We start from the raw sequence: 9,565 nt of genomic DNA on the forward strand, positions 1-9,565 counted from the left end.
CGTGAGAACTATTTTATGTCTGTTAATACGTAGATATATTCTTATTCCACATTTTATTCTACATAACTTAAAACGTATAGTATTATTTAATATAGCTAACAATTGCCCCCTTTATTAGAAAGAGAATTTGAGAGAGTCGTCAAAAAATTGGAGAAATGAATATCATATATATTTCTTAATCCAATATGCAGCTCAACTTGGTAAATCTATAATTTTAATGTTGTCAAACAATCCAATCCTTAAAATTCGCTAGTTTCTGCCTCCAAAGATATTAGCAATCCTCTTGGGAACTCCATATAAGGGTACAACATTGGATAATCATCTTCTTTCATTGTCCACCTACACAATAGATGAATAATGTTTTATTTTAATATAAAAAGAAAAAAAATCATCAGGATTTAAAGTTAATAGGTTTAGAACTTTAGGCCAAGTTCAGTTTGCTATGTCTGAAATTATATGTTCATATATAAAGTGTACCATTTTTATTAGTTTGAATGGTAATTAAGCAAATCATAAAAGAACAAACAAACAAATGAAAATATGATTGTAAGGTGGGTGATTTGAATTATAACTCATTATTTAGTTCAAATTGACCTAAGCAAATGACGAGCGAGTTATGGTTACATTCGTTATTATTTTGACCCCTTTTAACCCACTGAAATGTATAATTCGCCCATTTAACACATCTATTAAATACCTGTAATTGAGGACGAGATGGTGTAGGAAGAAAGCTGCTTCTAATTTAGCAAGCTCCCACCCGGGACACAACCGTGATCCACCTCCGAATGGAATCACCTTCTTGCTTGTGGCCGGTTCCTGAAATTTGTTTGGAAAAATTAAAAGATATTTTCTAAAAATCTTAATGATTGTCCATTGAAATTAATATGCTTCATGGGGAAAAGAAAAAAATAGAGAAACTTACGCTCCATCTCCAAGGGTTAAACTCCGATGGATTTTCATGCAACGATGGATCAAGATGTACTGCAGACAAAATAGGAAGTACTTTCCAGCCCGCTGGAATATGATATCCTAGAATCCAGAGCACAATGATTAAAATAAAATTATATTATATATATGTGTCAAGTACAATACAAAAAATAAAAAATAAATTAAATCACATATGTGTGATGAAAAAGTTATGACAGACAAGTCTTATGACATAAATCATTAATATGGACGCAATTTATGACGGAGATGAAGATTTGTCACTAATATGTGACGAAAATAAGAATTCATCACAACGCCGTCCTAAATCCCTTTTTTTCTTTCTTTTCATGTAGCGATATATAGAATCTCCAAATGATTATACATATGAACAATATGATCTCTTTAATGATTTCTTGTTAACAAACCTTTGAAATCGACATCATTGATAGCTTCCCTGTGAACAAACTTCACCAAGTTGCCACAACGTAGAGTCTCATTTATAACCTGAATTATAATGGTAAATTTTATATATTAATAACTATAGATAATAATAGTACTCTAATATATGGCCCAATTGATTAGGTTGAATTGAAAGAGTACAAGATTTAGGAATTACCATAATGGTGAATTCCATTTGCTTATAATCTTCCCAGTTTAGAGGTTCCCACTCCTTTTTCTTTCTCCTTAATGCACGGTGTTCATCCTGATCATATGATAAGTTGTTAAACTATATATCAACAACTTCAGAAGTTGCTACTATTAATTTATATAAGTGGTAAAGTTGCCTTTACCTTCAAATTTTGAAGAGCTTGTGGTGATTGGGCAAGAAAATAGACGAGTAGGGACAATAGTCCTGAGGTTGTTTCATAACCTGCAAATAGAACGTCCCTTAAGTGTTCTTTCAATAAACTGTCATCAAAAGGGTCTACTTTGGCTGGCCCATTTAGTAGTTCCACATCTTTTCTATTTTCCCCGTCTTTTAATACTTGTTTCAAGGTTGATGAAATCCTCGTACGAGCCTGCCAGCAGAAAGAATCGTTAAAGGGGAATTCGAACCTGAAACCTCTTATTAAAGAACGTTATGTAAGAAAAAGTACCTTCATGGCCTTGGCATAGGGTGTCCAAGGAAGGTTAATAGGAATGGAGACAAAACCTTTCATGAAGGTGTGGAAATCTTCTAATAACTGCAAACCAAGTGGCTCTCCCGATTTCCATGTTAAACAAATTCATCAACATGAGATTAAAGCTAAACTACAAATACAGATTCAAATTACGTACTTAGAGCCCGTTGGGGTTCACTGATTATAAATAGTTGATAAGCATTGTGTGCTGATGAGAATTATGTGCTGATAAGCGCACCTTTAAGTGTTGAAATTAATTTTATAAATAAACAATTACGTATTTTGGATCAAAGTGTTGAATTAAACTGATAATAAGTCGTTGATGTTTTTGGTAAAAAATGTGTTGATAAATTATTTTCTACGTATAATGATCATTTGTATAGAAAATTACGAATGACAGATATAGAGGGGAAGCTAATTAGGAATTTAATTTTGAAAAAAATATTTTTGAGAATTAGAAATTCAAGGATACAAGATTAAATATCTTGGTCAAACTAAAAATTCTTATAAGCTGATATTTTCTTCGGGACGGACCTGTTTAGCTTCTTTTGACAAGAGAACAAGTGGATTTCCTCTCCATGACTTCATTAACGAGACGCACAGTTTATCAATATTACTGAGAGAATCCGGTGTGCACTTGAATTTATTGATGAGGCCAACTTCAATGTTTCGGTACTTTTTGTGAAGGTCACCAGTGACAATCATTAAAGAGTGCTTACCAAGAATGTCCCTAACTGATTTTGGATAGCAGCTTTGGAACAGCTTGCCTTCATTCTGGAGGACAAATCTACTGAGCTCTAAGTCACACGAAACAATTGTTGGAGACCCTAAAAGATAGGATTTGAATACTTCTCCATATCTGAAATACAAACAAGAAGATATATATATCTTGAGCATCGTACGTTAGAGTTACACAAAATCTAACTTATTTTTTAGTAACACGTCTAAGCCACCCAAGTTTAAACAGGTTGGCTTATGACCCATTCGTTGCCCAACCCAACAGGTTCAGATTATTGGGTCAAACCGTAAGGGGTCGTTTGGTATGCGGGATAAGGTGTGATATCTCAGGATTAAGTTTGAGATTAATTTTATATTATGTTTGGTAGAAGGTAGGATAAATTCATAGCTTCTACCAAACAAAGTATAAAATGAAGCCCAAATTTAACTCTAGAATATCCTGTCTTATCCCATCAAACTTGAGATTATTTTATCCCACCTCCCAAATAGGATAAATTAGTCCCAAGACTATAATCCCAGGATTATAATCCCGAGATAATTTAGTCCGCTTACCAAACGACCCCTAAGAACTTAAACTTCGCTCGTAACGGATCAAAATGCAATTCAAATCCACATACATACCAAATCAAATTTGGAGATCGAAGTTTGGTAAGAACTTAAAACAAATAATTTAAGGAAAATACACTGGCTTTCACATATATTTTTTTCCAAAAATCCAATTTTTTTTCTTAAAAGAAAAAAGAGGGTAGATGGGGTAATGTTGTACTATGTGATTATGTTGTGACCTGTTATTTTGGGTCATGACTCGTTATTTGGTCCATTTTGACCCAAACAAACGTTGAACAAGTTAGGTTGTTAATTTGTTTATTAATTTGACCATTTTAACCCTCCTCAAGTTTAATCCAACACCAACATTTGCTACATCTGAGCAAAATTGACAGCATAAGAGAAGTTGAAAAAAATAAATAGAAGTAAATATGAAGTACCTAGATCGATGTTCTTGCAAGAAGTTGCCAATGGAGAATGATTTATGAGGGGTAAAAAAGCCAAATGTCTCTCCAACAAAGGGCAAGCCCATAGTCCCACTAGGTAAGCCTTTAGGTTCATGATGTTTAACTAAGAAAAATTGGTGAAAGATTAAAACCAAAATTACAGTACCAAATAATAAAGCTAATGTCACTGGAAGAAACAAAATCATGATGATAAGATAGCCACGAAATTTTTAGTACTGACAATTTAGTTTAAGATCATTTACATATACTATATATAGAGAGATCATGTGAATATTGCCGATATGTATAGTAATATCTAGACCTTGAGTTAAATAACTTACCTTTTATGATCATTTCATATGATATAGTTATTTCTTTTCCTTTGTATTCCTATTATCTTAATCTACTTAATTAGTAAATAGCACTTACCACTAAATTCACTAAATCACCTCTGGATAATTAAGAAATTAATGACTTCCCTTAATTTGTAGTAGTGGAATATCCGAGAGTCATGCTTATATAATTTCCAGTTCACATTTCAGAAAATCGTTGAGAAAACCATTGAATTTTTAAAATTTTATTTTTAGACCATTGACTTTTAATTTCAATTTTCAAGAACTAGGAAAAAATGGCGCACACATGTAACAAGGGGTTTTCCTTCTACATTGCGTACTAAGATCGACAACAAGTGATGTTGGAGTCCGAGTTTCCTTAGGAGCTATTTGGACATGATTTCATCTCATGAGATGAAATCATGTTTGGACATGCAAATAAAATCATGTTTGGATATGCAATTTAGATTTATTAAGTTGCAATTTTTTTTATAAATATAGTTTGATTTCCAATAACCAAAATTTATAGTTCATAATAAAATTAATACGTACTAGAAGGCCTTTCTAAAAAATACAACATCAATTGATATTATCAATTTAACATTGGACTACTCTTTAATATATAATAATTGTAAATATATTTTCCCAACTTGGATTAATAAATCGTTAGCTGGTTGGTAAATATATCTACCAACCTATGGGTCTTTTTTTACAAAATATAAACGTATGGGTCAAATTTTACATTTATATTTTTTGAAATCAGATTTGTTCAAATCATACTTTTTTGGATGACGCCGATTTCAAGACAAGATGAAATCGCATGTCCAAACGCCTACTTAGGTGTTACTAGTTGATTTCCAATAACTAATTTATATTGATGACAGTTGACAGGTTGACATATTATCAATTTGGAATCTTAATTATATAATTGTTTTCCGGTAAAATCGTTAGCGGGAGTTAGGATTTGTTTTTACGGGATCGGTAAGTTGTATTCGACCGGACTCAAATAATAATAATAATAATAATAATAATAATAATAATAATAATAATAATAATCTGAATTAGCAATGTAAATAGGAAGCAATAATATAGCAACAATATGATTTCCAAGATTGAATATATTTCTTGGCTAGACAATGATAATACAAGAAGTGAGAACTTGGACAAAAAATGTGATGATCCCTTTCTTCTCTCTTAAGTCTTGGTTATATGGGCAAACCCTTGATAGGTCACTGCCCTAGGTGACGTCAGCCGAGTGACGCAGCTTAGACTCTGTACACAGTGGCACTCAGCTCGATGACGGCTGATGTGATGGGAGTTGTAGGAAGTGGGAGGCAGCTGTATAGATCCGTTTGAGACTCATGCAACCGCGGAAACTTCTCGCATACGCTTCTCATCCTCCGAGCATGTTTTCATCTTATATTTCGAGACCCGAAGTCTTCGGGCTCGCCGTTCCCAAATGTCCTCGGGCGTTCATACCCGCATACAGATAGTCCCCCACTTTTCAGAAGTTTTACGCTAAAGGATCCGGGAAGTGGAAGAGTCCACACCTTTCCCAAGAAACGACCCTTTGCGCGAATCAAAGCGTTATGTCTGGTCACCATACGACTTTTTGGGCGGTTACTTCATCACATATGGTCAACTTCTCCAAACGACGGTTGTGCTTTAAAGGCACCGATTGACGTTTCACTGACAAGTTGCGCCCCTCCGACTTCTAAGGGCAATGATTATTGGCGAGGCTATATATAAGCGCCTCCATTGCCTTCCTTCATTCACTCCAGCTCTTTCAACTTTTTTGCAATAACCACTCATCTCTTTACTCTACAACCAATGTCTTCTTCTTCATCCTCAACCTCAGCCTCTTCGGGCGGCATTAATTTGTCCAACATAGTAGCCGGTTAAGTTTCTCTAGTCGCCGGCCATCCACAAGTATCTCGCAAGTCATTGATTTAGGATTTGCAGCATCTGACATCATCCCTCAGAATTCTAACTTTGAGAGGGACTTTCGTGTTAATACCCGTCTTGATTCAGTGGAGGATATACTCTCTTTGGTAGACGAGGCCGCCATTCCCCAAGTCCGTCGAGACTGTGGTTGGGGCTTGGATGTTGACGTTCGTCCCCCCTTCGAATACCAGCATTACTCAGCATGTCCCGGGGATGTCGTTAGTGTACACTTAACCTTTTACTATCGGCTTTGGGCTACCGATTCATGGGGTTCTTGAGGCCTTTTGCAGGAGATATGGCATCTGCGTTGGGCAACTGTCCCCTCAGGCATGGAGGATAATGCGTTGTCTTCAGCACTTTGCTGACGTTGCTCGTCTACCTTTTACCGAAGATCATCCGGTTCACCTGTATTCGCCCCGAGTTCACCGTGGGGGAATAATCAACTTTGCTTTCAGGGGCTCCAGGGCCTTAATCTCGAACGCGGAAGATGATCATGACCGAGGATGGTATGATCGGTATATGATAATTCCTACCGACCAACTACGAAGCCCTGGCTCTGGCCCCCTTCCCGAGCAGTGGAACAGCTCTCGTAAGTGACCACCCTTCTTTGTTCGTTGCCCTTAATCATTTTTCCTTCAGCTCAAGCTATCTTCTTTTTTCCACAGCGGTCCCGATCATCCCTGACCTGTTGCCTGATATTTTTGCGTGGGTAATGAGTTTGTTAAGGGCATCTCGGGGTGCCGAGAGGACCTGGAGGCCCTTTTTGCTAATAATTGGAGAGGAAAGAGTCACGGTGAGTTGCGCGTCATCAAGGCACCTTGTTCATTTCCACTCCCATCTTTCTTTTTATTGACTGTTCTCTCTTATTTTCCTACAAGGTCTTCCCGCGAGGCGAGTCTCGCTGAGGAGGATACCTACTCTTGAGGAGGCCCAGGCCCGAATTGCGGATGCTGCTGTGGAGGCCAGATCCAGTAGAAAGCGGGGGCTCCCGGGTGATGGCGAGGCGTCCACCTTAGGGATCGGCCAAAGGGTCAGCACACACCGCCGGCTGAGCGGTCCTAGCTGGGCAGATGCCTCCAAAGCGATCTTAGTGGAAGACGACGAGGGGGAAAAAGCTGCAACTGGGAATGCCGAATCCCTACCGAGAGATGATGTAGGTCGCCCTCTGAGTGCGAGTCGTGGGGATGTGGGAGCTGGTCCTTCCGTCCCCCCAGCACCCGTAGCGGGCTCATATCATTACTTGGAAGGCTCTCTATCGTACTTTTCGGACCTCTTCCTTTAGGTAGGCTTACATATTTCTTATAATTTCTCTTCTCATGCTTATGCGCTTTCATGCCCCTCGTCCTCTAGTCTGATTACGCCCCTTCTCCGTGTTTTCAGGGCCATGCCGCAGTAACCTCTGTCAGTGAACTCTTTAAGGGTGCTTTTGTTTCCTTCCGGGACGTGGAAAGGTTGTCGGAGGAAGTGCTAGGGTTTAAGGTGTGGTGGTGGTGCTTACTAGGCTCACTGTGTGTGTATGTGAAAACCAAACCTCGTAATGTCAACCAGGTGGAGAGAAATGAGTGAACACAGAGAATGGCTAAGTATTTAAATATCTTTAATTCTATTAGTTGAATTGGCCTTTGTATATGGGCTTTCTTTAGTTGGACCTTTGGAATAGGATCACCAATCTCATTCTTGGGCTTTTTTCTATTTGGGTTTGGTGGAGCAGGAAATTGGGTGATCTACAAAAATGGCATTGGAGGTGGGGGTCTGACCCCGTTTGCCTCATGGACAAAACTGAAGAAATTGCGGGGCTTTCCTTTCAAATGGGTTTGTTTTAATTTTTGCCCTTCAAAGGAGTTGGTCTTTAATTTTTTAACTGTGATCGAACTTATGCCTAGCGGGGCATAAGTTCTTTAATGGCGTGCGTGGGGCATAAGTTGTGAGATATTATGATGCGAAAATATAAATTTTTGTCCCACGAAAAAGTTTTTGCATTGAGGGATAAAAATTAAGACCAGCACAAAATAGGGACAAAAGGGAAAATCTTGTGCTTTTTTCTCTTTGGGTTTGGTGGGAAGCTTTGGCCAATTTACACAAATGTCCGTTGTTTAGGTTACCATTTAGATTTTGTCCCAAATTTTAAAAGTTGTACAATATAGTCCTTAGAAAATTACCCTTTCAGATAACATTAGACTCGGGTTTAATATTTGCTCATATGTTTATCAATCTTACAGACAAAATTTAGAGTGTAGTCTAGTGAATAACTTACAAAATGTAGACCATGATCTAATATTTTCTCATACAATTTTAGTTTGTTCAAAAGAAATCTTTAGACTGTAATCTAAAAGGTCCATAAATTGTAAGAAAATAAAAAGATGATTAAATACTAAACAAGTGTCCAAAAAGGAATAGTTGGTGAATTTTTTTCCAGAAATACTAGAGACATTAAATAAGGATTATGAAATCCAACAATTTTAGTAGATCACTTGGATTCATTAGCATAACTAGATACTCACACGATCTTTGCCGAGAAATAAGAGTATTCGGATAAAATTATAAACTATATCTGCTTTTTGGATAGATGTGTGGGACACAAAACTATTACGCCCAGGGCGGACCCACGTTGACCCGAGGGGTGTCAAGCGACACCCGATATATATAAAGAAAATGACACCCTTAACATTGAGACTCGCTTGGAGCGTTGGTTCGGCGCATGATTTTCTTGTCTGAGGTTGCAGAGTTGAACCTCAACTGAAGCGTATTTTTGGCAAATATGACCAATGTGGCTAAAAATTGTGGTTATGTAGTATTGAATTCACGACCTCTTGTAGCTTAAAGCATAACTTAACCATTGGGTCAAGGCTATCTCTTAATTATGTGATATTCATATTTTTGTTGTATCTTCTATGAATACCGACATCGCTTACGAAAAATCTTACGTACGCTACTGATTACACCATCTTTCAAGCAACTTCTAGTATATAGATTTTCTATGAACTAATAAGAACTTGTCGAGCCATAATTTTTTACTTTCTAATCAATCCATCGTAATAGGAGACACGTAAGGAAAAAAATTGAAAGGATATATAGCTGAAATAAAACTTTGGACTTCCATGTTAGGCAAGAACAAAGTGAAGTTTCCATTAATTTAGACCTCGATTATAAGTCAGGCCAATCTACCACGTAACACGAGGTTTAAAGTAATTAAGGTATATATATATACATATATATATATATATATATATATATATATGTGTATATATATGTATATATATATGTATATATATATATATATATATATATATATATATATTAATTAATCTATAAAACTTACCATTAATTTTCATTTAAACATTATAAAATTACCTGGTTAAATGTCTAAATGAAAATTGATGATAATATTTATTAGGGGTCGTCTATGTATTTGACCTTTACTTCTCTTTGTGTGTTATTATTTTAACTGGACTATTTAACATCATTCGCTTCCTTCAGCTCACAAGACACAAAAAATAGACAAGAATTAAAT

The 9,565-nt window shown here is 36.5% G+C and overlaps 1 pseudogene; it reads right to left on the bottom strand.

Annotated features, from left to right (window-relative positions):
- Positions 1–200: 200 nt before the first annotated feature.
- Positions 201–3,984, bottom strand: LOC132043346 (cytochrome P450 724B1-like; annotated as a pseudogene).
- Positions 3,985–9,565: the final 5,581 nt, after the last annotated feature.

Source organism: Lycium ferocissimum, unplaced genomic scaffold (assembly GCF_029784015.1).
Source record: "Lycium ferocissimum isolate CSIRO_LF1 unplaced genomic scaffold, AGI_CSIRO_Lferr_CH_V1 ctg23191, whole genome shotgun sequence".
NCBI classification, from domain to species: domain Eukaryota; kingdom Viridiplantae; phylum Streptophyta; class Magnoliopsida; order Solanales; family Solanaceae; genus Lycium; species Lycium ferocissimum.